Source organism: Papio anubis, chromosome 8, assembly GCF_008728515.1.
Source record: "Papio anubis isolate 15944 chromosome 8, Panubis1.0, whole genome shotgun sequence".
Taxonomy (NCBI): domain Eukaryota; kingdom Metazoa; phylum Chordata; class Mammalia; order Primates; family Cercopithecidae; genus Papio; species Papio anubis.
This window is the reverse complement of record NC_044983.1, coordinates 58,581,626-58,595,823: the sequence shown is the minus strand read 5'-3', so window position 1 is coordinate 58,595,823 and position 14,198 is coordinate 58,581,626. Positions and strand designations below refer to the sequence as shown.

Genomic DNA, 14,198 nt, shown 5'->3' with positions numbered 1-14,198 from the left:
TCCTAGGAAGGGGGCTGAATCCAAGAAGCGAAGCAGCATTGGTCTGTGGGTCCCACTTCCATGGCACCTCAGAAGACAAGACCCACTGGCTTGGAATTTCAGCCAGCCTGCAGTAACAGGGTGCCTGCCTGAGAAGAAATGGGGCCCTGAGGGGAGGGGCAGGCTGCCATCTCTGCTGTTTGGTTGACTCAGCTGTTTCAGCCTGTGGACTTTGGAGCGTCCAAATGGTCTGGATGAGGAATAGTTTCCCCAGTGCGGCATAGCTGCTTTGCCAGAATGTGGCCAGATTGCTTCTGTAAGCGGGACCTCAATCCATTCCCCCTCACTGGGTGAGACCTTCCAGCTGGGCCTCCAGCTATCTCAACCTGCACATATGGTATGGACAGAGCTCTGATCTCTCCTTGGGATGCAGTGCCCTGGGGGTGGGGCATGCCACTACCTTGGCTGTTCAAGCATCTTAGCCAGTCCAGCCTGTGGGCCTTGGGGTTCCCAGTCTGATTGGAGGATGAAGAGATCCCCAACACAGCACGCTCCTCTATCGAAAAGCAGCCAGACTGCTTCTTTAAGCGGGTACTAGATCACATTTCTCCTGACTGGGTAAGACCTCCCAAACAAGGTCTTCAGGCACCTCTTACAAGTGTGTTTGGCCTGGCAACAGGTCAGTAACCCCCTGGGATGGAGCTTCCAGAGGAAGGGGCAGGCTGCCATCTTTGCTGTTTCACAGACTTCACTGGTGATACCTCCAGGTACAGGAAAAACCGAGATAACTAAGGTCTGGAGCAGACCCCCAGCAAACCACAGCAGCCCTATGGAACAGCGGTCAGACTGTTAAAAGAAAAACAAAACAAAACAAAACAGAAAACAACAAGAAAAAATCCCTATGAGAATCCCATCCAGTTGTTAGCAACCTCAAAGATCAAAGGTAGATAAGCCCACAAAGATGAGAAAGAATCAACTAAAAAATGTCAAAAACTCAAAAAACCAGAGTGCCCGCTTTCTTCTAAATGACTACAGTGCTTCAGCAGCAAGGGCTTAACACAGGGCTAAGGCTGACATGCTGAAATGAGAGAAGTAGGCTTCAGAATGTGGATAAAAATGAACATCGCTGAGCTAAAGGAGCGTGTGTAACCCAACACAAAGAATCTAAAAGTCATAATAAGACAATGCAGAAGCTGACAGTCAAAAAAACCAGTTTAGAGAGGAACATGATAGAACTGAAAAACACAATACAAGAACTTCACAGTGCAATCACAAGTATTAATAGCAGAATAGACCAAGTGGAGGAAAGAATTTCAGAGCTTGAAGACTGTCTTTCTGAAATAAGACTGGCAGAAAAGAATAGATAAAAAAGACTGTAAAGGAATGAACAAAACCTCCAAGAACTATGGGATTATGTAAAGAAACCAAATCTATGACTGATTGGGGTACGTGAAAGAGACGGGGAGAATGGAACCAATCTGGAAAACATACTTCAAGATATCATCCAGGAGAACTTCCTCAACCTGGCAACACAGGTCAACATTCAAATTCAAGAAATGCAGAGAACTCCAGTAAGATACTCTATGAAAAGTTTATTCCCAAGATACATAATCGTCAGATTCTCTAAGGTCGAAATGAAACAAAAAATGTTAAGGGCAACCAAAGAGAAAGGCAAGGTCACCTAAAAAGGGAGGCCCATGAGAATAACAGTGAACCTCTCAGAAGACACTCTACAGCCAGAAGAGATTGGGGGTCAATATTCAACATTCTTAAAGGAAAGAATTTCTGGCCCAAGTTGGTCGCTTCCCTGCACCAAAGTGAGAAGCAGCCAACATGTAAAGGTGGGAGTCACATTACAAAACTGAGGGCGATGAAGAAGCAAAGAAGAACAAGAAGAGAACCTTGAAGCAAGTGGAGACTATAAGTATTCAGGACGAGATAGTTTAGTTTTTGTGGTTGATGCTTCCAGGGCTATGTTTGAATCTCAGAGTGAAGATGAGTTGACTCCCTTTGACATGAGCATCCAGTGTATGCAAAGTGTGTACACCAGTAAGATCATAAACAGTGATTGAGATCTCTTGGCAGTGGAGTTCTATGATACAGAGAAAGACGAAGATTCAGTAAAATATTTATGTCTTACAGGAGTTGGAGAATCCAGATGCAAAATGAATTCTAGAGTTTGACCAGTTTAAGGGGCAGCAGGAACAAACATGTTTCCAAGACCTGAGGGACTACAGATCTGATGACTCATTCAGTGAAGTGCTGTGGGTCTGTGCCAACCTCTTTAGTGATGTCTAGTTCATGATGAGTCATAAGAAGATCATGCTGTTCACCAGTGAAGACAACCCCCATGGCAATGACAGTGCCAAAGCCAGCTGGGCCAGGACCAAAGCCAGCTGGGCCAGGACCAAAGCCAGTGATCTCCGAGACACAGGCATCTTCCTTCACTTGATACACCTGAAGAAACCTGGGTGCTTTGACATATCCTTGATCTATAGAGATATCACCAGCATAGCAGAGGATGAGGACCTCAGGGTTCACTTTGAGGAATCCAGCAAGCTAGAAGATCTGTTGCAGAAGGTTCGCGCCAAGGAGACCAGGAAGTAAGCACTCAGCAGGTTAAAGGTGAAGCTCATCAAAGATATAGTGATCTCTGGGCATTTATAATCTGGTCCAGAAGGCTCTCAAGCCTTCTCCAATAAAGCTCTATTGGGAAAAAAATGAACCAGTGAAAATCAAGAAAATCAAAATTTAACACAAATACAGGCAGTTTGCTTCTGCCTAGCGATACCAAGAGATCTCAGATCTATGGGAGTCTCAGATTATAATGGAGAAAGAGGAAACAGAAGAGCTAAAACAGTTTGATGATTCAGGTTTGATGCTCATGGGTTTCAAACCCTTGGTAATGCTGAAGAAGCACAATCACCTGAGGCCATCCCTGTTCATGTGCCCCGAGGAGTTGCTGGTGATTGGGAGCTCAACTGTGTTTAGTGCTCTGCACATAAAGTGTCTGGAGAAGGAGGTTGTAGCATTGCGCAGATACGTACCCCACAGGAACATGTCTCCTTATTTTGTGGCTTTGGTGCCACAGGAAGAGGATGGAGGACCAGAAAATTCAGGTAACTCCTCTAGGATTCCAGCTTTTCTTTTTATCCTTTGCTGATGATAAAAGGAAGATGTCCTTTACTGAAAAAGGCATAGCAACTCCAGAGCAGGTGGACGAGATGAAGGCTATCATTCAGAAGCTCCGCTTCACGTACAGAAGTGACAACTTTGAGAACCCCGGGCTGCAGCAGCACTTCAGGAACCTGGAGGCCTTGGCCTTGGATTTGATGGAGGCTGAATAAGCAGTGGACCTGACATTGCTCTAAGTTGAAGCAATGATTAAAAGACGGGGCTCCCTGGTGGCTGAGTTTAAGGAGCTTGTTTACCCACCGGATTACAATCCTGAAGGGAAATTTACCAAGAGAAAACATAATAATGAAGATTTTTGGAAGCAAAAGGCACAAGGTGAAGTATTCAGAAGAGGAGCTGAAGGCTGATATCTGCAAGGGCACGCTGGGCAAGTTCACTGTGCCCATGCTGAAAGAGGCATATGGGCTGAAGAATGGGCTGAAGAAGCAGGAGCTTCTGGAAATTCTCATTGAGCACTTCCAGGCCTGACCAGAGGCTGCATGTCCAGCCACTCCTTCACACCATGGCCAGGCTGCCTGGCCTTGTTCTCAGCCAGTTAAAATGTGTTTCTTCTGAGCTAGGAAGAGTCTGCCCAACAGAAGTTGAGGGATTTTACATTTTTGAGACTTTCTGTTGCCATGGTGATGGTGTAGCCCTCCCACTTTACTCTACCTTACTTTATTGCCTGAATAAAGAGCCCTAAGTTTGTACTGAAAACAAAACAAAACAAAACAAACAAACAAACAAACAAAAAAAAGAAAAGAATTTTCAACCCAGAATTTCATATCCAGCCAAACTAAGCTTTATAAGTGAAGGAGAAATAAGATACTTTTCAGACGGGCAAATGCTGAGGCAGGCAAATGCTGTCTCAATGATCTGCCTAATGTTGTCAGTGGGATGTTAAATCTCTGCCTTACAAGAGCTTCTGAAGGAAGCCCTAAATATGGAAAGAAAAACCATCACCAGCCATTACGAAAACACACTGAAGTACACAGACTAGTGACACTATGGAGTAACCACATAAACTAGTCTGCAAAATAATCAGCTAGCATCATGATGACAGGATCAAATCCACACAAAACAACACTAACATTAAATGTAAATGAGCTACATGCCCCAGTTAAAAGACACAGAATGGCAAGCTGGATAAAGAATCAAGATCCATCTATATGGATCTTAAGCCTCACAGAAGATCAAAATAAAAGGATAGAAGAAAATTTATCAAGCAAATGGAGAACAGAAGAAAGCAGGAATTGCAATCCAAGTTTCTGATAAGACAGACTTTAACAAAGATCAAAAGGACAAAAAGGGCATTACATAATGGTAAAGGTTTCAATTCAACAAGAAGCGCTATCTTAAATATATACACACCCAGTACAGGAGCACCCAGATTCATAAAGCAAGTTCTTAGAGATTTTAAAAGAAACTTAGACTCCCACACAATAATAGTGAGAGACTTTAACACCTCACTGACAATATTAGGCAGATAATTGAGACAGAACATTGACAAAGATATTCAGGGCCTGAACTCAGGTCTGGATCAAGTTGACCTGATGGATAACTATGAAACTCTCCACCCCAAAACAACAGAATATATATTCTTCTCATCACCACATGGCACTTACTCTAAAATTGATCACATAATCAGAAGTAAAACACTCCTCAGCAAATGCAAAAGAGCTGAAATCCTAACAGTCTCTTGGACCACAGCACAATCAAATTAGAACTTAAAATTAAGAAATTCACAGAAAACCATACAACTACACTGAAATTGAACAACCTGCCCCTGGATGACTTTTGGGTAAATAATGAAATCATTGCAGAAATCAAGAAGTTCTTTGAAACTAATGAGAGCAAAGATACAATGTACCAGCATGTGTGGGATGCAGCTAAAGCAGAGTTAAGAGAAAAATTTACTCACTAAATACCCATACCAAAAAGCTAGAAAGATCTCAAGTTAACAACCTAACATCACAGTTAAAAGAACTAGAGAACCAAGAGCACACAAACCTGAAAGCTAGCAGAAATAACCAACATCAGAGCTGAATTGAAGGAGAGACATGAAAAGCCCTTCAAAAATCAACGAATCCAGGAGCTGCTTTTGCTGGAGAAAAGTAATAAAATAGATAGACTGACAGCTAGACTAATAAAGAAAACATAGAGAAGATTCAAATAAACACAATTAGAAATGATAAGGGAGATATTACCACTGACCCTACAGACATACAAACAACCATCAGAGAAAACTATAAACACCTCTATGTACATAAACTAGAAAATCTAGAAGAAATGGATAATTTCCCAGCACATACGCCCTCCAAAGACTGAATCGGGAAGAAATTGAATCCCTGAATAGACCAATAGAGAGTTCTGAAATTGAGACAGTAATAAATAGCCTACCAATCGAAAAAAAAAAAAAAAAAAAAAAACCAAACCAAAACAAACAAACAAAAAAAACAAAGGCCCAGGACCCCAGGACCAGTTGAATTCACATCTGAATTCTACCAGAGGTACCAAGAATAGCTGGTACCACTCCGACTGAAACTATTCCAAAAAATTGAAAAGAGGGACTGCTCCCTAACTTATTCTATGAGGCCAGCATTATTCTGATACCAAAACCTGGCAGAGATATGACAAAAAAAAGGAAATTTTAGGCCATTATCCTGGATAAACATCAATGCAAAAATCCTCAACAAAATACTGGCAAACTGAATCCGGTAGCACATCAAAAAGTTTATCCACCATGATCAAGTTGGCTTCATCTCTGAGATGCAAGCTGGTTCAACATACACAAAGCAATAAATGTAATTCATCACATAAACAGAACTAAAGACAAAAACCGCATGATTATCTCAATAGATGCAGAAAAGGCCTTTGATAAAAATTAACTTCCCTTCATATTAAAAACTGTAAATAAACTAGATCTTGAAGGTACATACCTCAAAATAATAAGAGCCATATATGACAAACCCACCGTCCATAGTGAATGGGCAAAACCTTTCAAGGGGAAGCATTCCCTTTGAAAACTGGCACAAGTCAAGTTTGCCCTCTCTCACCACTACTATTCAACATAGTATTGGAAGTTCTGGACCAGGCAATCAGGCAAGAGAAAGAAATAAAGTGTATTCAAATAGGAAGAGAGGAAGTCAAACTATCCCTGTTTGCAGATGACATGATCCTATGCCTAGAATATCCCATTGTCTCAGATCAAAAGCTTCTTAAGCTGATAAGCAACTTCAGCAAAGTCTGAGGATACAAAATCAATAAGCAAAAATTGCTAGCATTCCTATACACAAACAACAGGCAAGCTGAGAGCCAGATCACAAATGAACTCCCATTCACAATTGCCACAAAAAGAATAAAATACCTAGGAAAACAGCTAACAAGAGAAATGAAGGACCTTTTTAAGAAGAACTACAAACCATTGTTCAAATAAATCCGAGATGACACAAACAAATGGAAAAACATTCCATGCTCATGGATAGAATCAATATCGTGAAAATGGCCACACTGCCCAAAGCAATTTATAGATTCAATGCTACTCCCATTAAACTACCATTGACATGCTTCACAGAATTAGAAAAACTATTTTAAAATTCATAGGACCAGAAAAGAGCCAAAATAACCAAGGCAATCTTAAGCAAAAAGAAAAAAGCTGGAGGCATCATGTTACCCAACTTCAAACTATACTACAAGGCTACAGTAACCAAAACAGCATTGTACAAGTACAAGAGCAGACACATAGACCAATGGAATACAATAGAGAACCCACAAATAAGGCCACACGCTTACAACTATCTGATCTTTGACAAACCTGACAAAAGCAATGGAAAAAAGATTCCCTATTTGATAAATTATACTGGGAGAACTGGTTAGCCATATGCAGAAAATTAAAACTGGATCCTTTCCTTACACCATATACAAAAGTCAACTCAAGATGCATTAAAGACTTAAATTAAACCCCAAAACTATAAAAACCATAGAAGAAAACCTAGACTATGCCATTCAGGACATAGCACGGGCAAAGTTTCATGATCAAGATACTAGAAACAATTGCAACAAAAGCAAAAATTGACCAATGGGGTCTAATTAAATTAAAAAGCTTCTGCACAGGAAAACAAACTATCAACAGAGCAGATACAACCTACAGAGTGGGAGAAAGTTTTTTTGCACTTTATCCATCTGACAAAGGTCTAATATCCAGCATCTATAAAGAACTTAAATTTATAAGAGAAAACTAAACAACCCCATTAAAAAGGGGGCAAAGAACATGAACAGAGACTTCTCAAAGGAAGACACACATGTGGTCAACAATCATGTGAAAAACAGCTCAACATCACTGATCATTAGAGAAATGCAAATCAAAACTGCAATGAGATACCATCTAATGTCAGTCATAATGGCTATTACTAAAAAGTCAAAAAACAAATGCTGGTGAGGTGGTGGAAAAAAAGGAACACTTTTACACTGTTAGTGGGAGTGTAAATTAGTTCAACCATTGTGGAAGACAGTGTGGTGATTTCCCAAAGACCTAGCAGCAGAAATACCATTTGGCCCAGCAATCCCATTACTGGATATATACCCAAAGGAATATAAATCATTCTATTATAAAGATACATGCATGTGCATGTTCATTGCAGCACTAGCCACAATGACAAAGACATGGAATCAACCTAAATGCCTGAGATGGTTTGGTTGTGTCCCCACGCAAATCTCACCTTGAATTGTAATAATCCCCACATGTCAAGGGCAGGGACAGATGGATATAATTGAATTATGGGGGCATTTACTGCCATATTGTTCTCATGGCAGTGAATAAGTCTCACAAGGTCTCATGGTTTTATAAATGGGAGTTACCCTGCACAAGCTCTCTTGCCTGCCACCATGTAAGACATGACTTTGCTCCTCATTCACCTTCCACCATGACTGTGAGCCCTCCCCAGCCATGTGGACCTATGAGTCAATTAAACCTCTTTCTTTATAAATTACCCAGCCTTGGGTCTTTATTCACAGCATGAGAACAGATTAATACAATGCCTATCAATGATAGACTGAATAAAGAAGATGTGGTAAATGTATATCACAGAATAATATACAGGCTTAAAAAGGAATGAGATCATGTTCTTTGCATGAACATGGATGAAGCTAGAGGTCATTATCCTTAGCAAACTAATGCAGGAACCAAAAACCAAATACCACATGTGCTGACTTATAAGTGGGACCTGAATGATGAGAACACATGGTCATGAGGGGGAGAATAACACACATGGGGCCTGTTGGAGGGTGGGGGATGAGCGGAAGGAGAACATCAGGAAGAACAGCTAATGGATGCTGTGCTTAATACCTGGGTGATGGAATAATCTGTACAGTAAACCATCATGGCACATGTTTATCTATGTAACAAACCTGCACATCCTGCACATGTACCCCTGAACTTAAAAGTTGGAAGTAAAAAAAAATCAACCGGAAAAAGAAGATTCTATTATTTAAAAGGGAACTAAACTTTCTTTTAACTTTGAAAAAGGAAAATTCTTTTGTCAAAGCTCTTTTAGTTCATGCCTCTCTGTTGCACATTCATCACTTATTGGACTGAAAACAGATGGGCTTTCTTTCCTGCCCTCTACATGTTACTTTAGCGTTTTTTATGTTTATTCCTCTCTGATAGCTGTGTGATCATGATGAATTTTTAAAAATTCAAGTACAAATTGAGATTTTTCTATCTTGTGGATAGCAATCAAATTTTAGAAATTTGACATTCTGAATTCACGCTATATCTTCTAAAAAGACTGGGACCTCTGGTTAGTTCTGTGTAGCTAAGAATCACAAAGCAGGTTTGTTTTTATTAAGTAAATCAATAGAATACAGAAAGCAGGGTGAATGTTGTATTTAGTAAAATTATGTTGAAACTACTAGCAGGTTGGGTGTGTGGTGAACAAAAACGATTTGTCAGAACAAAGCCTCTCTTTTCCCTAGGCCACTCATTTTTTTTTTTTTTTTCTTTACTGAGTACACTGTTCAGTCCTTGCTTAAATAATGCCAGTTTCCTCTTGCTCCCAGTTCTGCCTGCCAGAATTTTGTGCCTGGTCAGCAGTCTGCATGTCTGTATGAACTATTATGTGAATATCTGTTTAAAATTCTCTTTTCTCTGATTTTATTTCACATCTTCTGGGATAACTGTGATAAGCCAAAGTAATAAATGTATAAGCTACATCAGTTATTTAGAGTTTTCAATCCTGACCCAATCCTCTTTCGTCATTCACTGTGGGTACTATATTTGCTCTCTTCCAGTTCACCACTGCTCCTGGACAGGACTCATATTCAGGTCCTGTGGGATGGTAGGGACAAGCAAGCTAAAGAAGCCCCTAGTCTCTTTTTGTTAAACTTCTTGTTTGTGAAAGGACTGATGAGAGTCAGAGGAAGAATGTTTGATAAATATAGGCAAGGAGCCAACTCTGTTAGGTACAGTATATACATATTAAATATATGTAATAGATTATATATATATACACACACATACACATATATATATACATATATATATATAAATCTATTATCCTGCAGGTCAATGAATCTATATTATGAAAAAGAAGATTTATAAAAAAACACAGAGCCAATGTAGGAGCAAGAGAAGTGGAAATAGGAAAGCATTGAAAGAATCCCTAACTTTGGACATCTGCCTTTATATTAACCCTAAAAAAAATCCAACACATGATCGAATATTCCTTTTTTTTGTTTCTAGTGATGTCCACATATGTTCTAGGTCTGGACAGTGGTTCTTTGATGATTTACGGTTGCGTACAATGTACTTGGTAGGAAAAACGGGCATTATTTCATCTAAACTTCCTTTCAGATGTGGAGCAGGAAGGTAAGTGACCGGGAGGGTGCAGAGCACCAGGGGCCCTTCTTAGACAGTGTTTCCTTGTTGGGTAATGGGAGTATGATTCATGGAGTGTTGGGGATGCTGTGGTTAATTGACTGCCCAAGCTCAATGTTTCTGCCCCCGACAGACCTGGCAGTACATTTATGGGAGCCCAAATGGGGACAGCCACCAAAATGAAACAAGCTCCTTTGACCAGGAATTCTTTCTCATTCTTTTCTTTTGCCTTAATCCTTTTTCATCTAGACTTCAGGCAGATCACATTAAATTCTAATGTATAGCATTTCGTATCAAAGCAACTAATCTAGAACAACAAAACGAAATGTTCGGCCGGGCGCGGTGGCTCAAGCCTGTAATCCCAGCACTTTGGGAGGCCGAGACGGGCGGATCACGAGGTCAGGAGTTTGAGACCATCCTGGCTAACACGGTGAAACCCCGTCTCTACTAAAAAATACAAAAAACTAGCTGGGCGAGGTGGTGGGCGCCTGTAGTCCCAGCTACTTGGGAGGCTGAGGCAGGAGAATGGCGTAAAAACCCGGGAGGCGGAGCTTGCAATGAGCTGAGATCCGGCCACTGCACTCCAGCCTGGGCGACACAGCAAGACTCCGTCTCAAAAAAAAAAAAAAGAAATGTTCCCATTAGGGCCCAGCTATCAATATCTGATAACGTTGAAGTCAAAGAAAATTAAACTTTTATCTCGTGAGGCAATGAAGTGAGGACCTACTCTATTCTTGGGTAAAAAATAACATTTTTTTTTTACACTGATTTCACATTTTTTTTGTAAGTGATAACCTACAGCTTAATTAAGACTCCTAAATATAAACAGTTAATCTGAAATTTTCTGAAGGAATCTGAAATTCCTACCATATGTGGAAATAAATTGTCCTTTTTGGTTGGACATGTGTACACAAGATATCTAGAAAGTTATTTTATTCTGTGGATACTTTCACTTTTTATCTTGTTTAACCTTTAGTAACTCTGGAGAGTTCCCCCATTATGCTTTCTGTAAATAATGGAATCCTAAAATATTTAAATAACTTGAGGCCAAAATGCAAATATGTTAATTTGCCAAAAAATACTTAAGGCCAAAGTTGCCCTGTCCCATCAACGAGGCCAATGATCTGCATGTTTGTAGCATTTAAGTTCTTGCTTTAGCTTTAGCATTGGCAGCTACTGTTACTACAGCATTAATTTGTCATGCAAATAACCTTTTATAATGAAGTTGCGAGCGCCTCAAGTCACTTCTTAGTTATTGGATTTAGGATTCTTGGTATAAAGTTTTGGACTCCTACTGACAAATGGGCTAGTTCTCAAACTTTTTTATTTCTTGCATGGCATTTCATTTGTGCAGAAAGGTTATACTTTGGTACATACACCAGCAAAGGAGAGGAGTGAGGTTGTAGTGAAAAGCACTCCCTCTTACAGCAGAAGTTCCCTTCAGAAGGAGACACAGAGAGCTCTCTTATTATAGATGAGAAAAAAGGCACGAAAAAGCACTCTGTTAGTTCCCTATTGTTGATTTGGCAAATCCTCACAAACTTAGTCATTTAAAAAGCACAAATTTATTACCTTACAGTTCTAGAAGTCAAAAGTCTAATATGAATCTCCCTGGGGTAAAATCAAGATGTCAGGAGGGCCCGGGCATGGTGACTAATGCCTATAATTCTAGCACTTTGGGAGGCCGAGGTGGGCTGATCACTTGAGGTCAGGAGTTCAAGACCAGCTGGCCAACATCGTGAAACCCTGTCTTTATTAAAAATATAAAAATTAGCCAGATGTGGTGGCATGCACCTGTAGTCCCAGCTGCTCGGGAAGCTGAGGCAGGAGAATCACTTGAACCCGTGAGGTGGAGGTTGCAGTGAGTCGACATAGTGCCACTGCATTCTAGCCTAGGTGACCAAACAAGACTGTCTCTAAATAAATAAATAAAATAAAATAAAATAAAATAAAATAAAAAGAACAAAGATGTTAGCATGGTACTGTTTTTCTGGAGTCTCTAGGGGAGAACCCATTTCCTTGCTTTTTCCAGCTTCATCTGAATTCCTTGCATCTGGGCCCCCTTTAAACTCCAAAGCCAACAACAACCAACAGCTGGCTGAATTCTATCTCCTCTGCATGACTTCCTCACTCTCCTGCCTCCCTCTTCCACTTGTAAAGACCCATGGTTTGCAAATATTTTTCTCATTGCATGGGTTGTCCCTTTGTTCATCATTTCCTCTGCTGTGCAGAGCTTCTTGATTTCGTGCAATCCCATTTGTTTATTTGTTCTTTTGTTACTTGAGATTTTGGGGTTACATCCAAAAATCCTTGTCCAAACAAATGTCCTGGAGCTTTTCCCATATGTTTTCTTCTAGTAGTTTTACAGCTTTAAGTCTTTAATCATTTTGAGTTTATTTTGGGGCATAGTGTAAGGTAGGGGTCTAATTTCATTTTTTCCTGAATGTGGATAACTAGTTTTCCTAGAACCATTTCTTGAATAGAATGTTTTTTCTCCATTATGGATTCTTGGCACTTTTGTAAAAAATCAATTGACCATGAAGGCATGAGTTTATTACTGAGCTTTCTGTCCTGTCCCATAGGTTGATGTGTCTGTTTTTATGCCAGTACTATGCTGTTTTAATTATAATCACTTTTATAATACATTTTGAAGTCAGGTAGTATGATGCCTCCAGCTTTGTTCTTTTTGCTCAAGATTGCTTTGGTTATCTGGGGCATATTGTGGTTCTATAAAATTTTAGGATTGATTTTTACATTTTTGAAAAATGACCTTGAAATTTTTATAGGGATTGCATTGAATCTGTACATTATTTTTGGTAGTGTGGATATTTTAACAATATTAATTATTTCAGTCCATTGAGATGGGATATTTTTCAATTTATTTGTGTTTTCTTCAATTTCATTCATCAGTGTTTTATAGTCTTCAGTATATAAGTCTTTTACCTTCTGATTTAAATTTACATCTAAGTTTTTAGTTTTTTCGGTTGCTATTGTAAATGGGATTATTTTCTTAACTTTCTTTTCGGATAGCTCATATATCTAGTAAGGGGTTAATATACAAAATATACAAGGAACTGAAATAACTCAATAGTAAGAAAACAAATAACCCAATTTAAAAGTGGTCAAAGGACCTGAACAAACACTTATCAAAACAACTCATCCAAATGGCCAACAGGTTCATTTAAAAAATGAACTAATCATTAGGAAAACGCAATTTAAAACCATGACAATATATCTGTTTATATCCATTAGAATGGCTTTTATCAAAAAGATGAAAGATAACAACCACTGGGGAGGATGTAGAGAAAACGGAACACTTGTACACTGTTGGTGGTAATGTAAATGGTTCAGCCATTATTGAAACCAGTATGGAATTTCCTCAAAAAACTAAAAATAGAACTACCATATGATCTAGCAATCCCACTACTGGGTATTACAAGGGAAATTATTAAGTATGCCAAAGAGATATCTGTACTCCCATGTTCATTGCAGTGTTATTCGCAGTAGTCAAGATAGGGAATCAACTTGACTATCAATAGTTGGATAGAGAAAATACAGTACACAAAATGAATTATTACTTATCCTTTAAAAAGATGAAATTCTGTCATTTGGGACAAGATGGATGAATCTAGCAGAGGTTATGCTAAGTGAAATAAGTCATGCACCGAAAGGTAAATACTACATGATCTCATTTGTATGGGGAATCTAAAAAAGATTCATCCATATAAGTGGAGAATAGAATGGTGGTTATCAGAGCCAGGGATGGGGGGGCTTGGGTGGGGAGGAGTAAGAGAATGTGGAGTTACTGTTTAAAGGATACCCAGTTTCAGCTAGACAGGAGGTTTAGAGATCTGTTGCACAGCAGGATGACCATAGCCAATAATAATGTACTGTGTATTTCAAAATAAAAGAGTAAATGTCAAAGATGTCATCACAAAAAATGTCAAGTAAGTGAAGGGATATATATGTTAATTAATTTGATTTAATAATGCCGTATTACACACATATATGAAAACATCACACTGTACTCTATAAATGTAATACAATTACAATTATTATAATTTATCGGTTTAAAAATATTATATTGAGCTCCTTGGAATAATCTAGGAAAATTTCCCCATTCTAGGGTCCTTAATTATCATCACAGCTGCAAAATACCCTGTTCTATGTA

General features: G+C 39.2%; 1 protein-coding gene and 1 pseudogene across 4 annotated transcripts in view; one reads left to right on the top strand and one right to left on the bottom strand.

Annotated features, from left to right (window-relative positions):
* Positions 1–14,198, bottom strand: part of NKAIN3 (sodium/potassium transporting ATPase interacting 3) — a 705,418-nt gene that overhangs the window by 117,429 nt on the left and 573,791 nt on the right. The window lies entirely within an intron of this gene.
* LOC101015726 lies at positions 1,813–3,791 on the top strand (annotated as a pseudogene).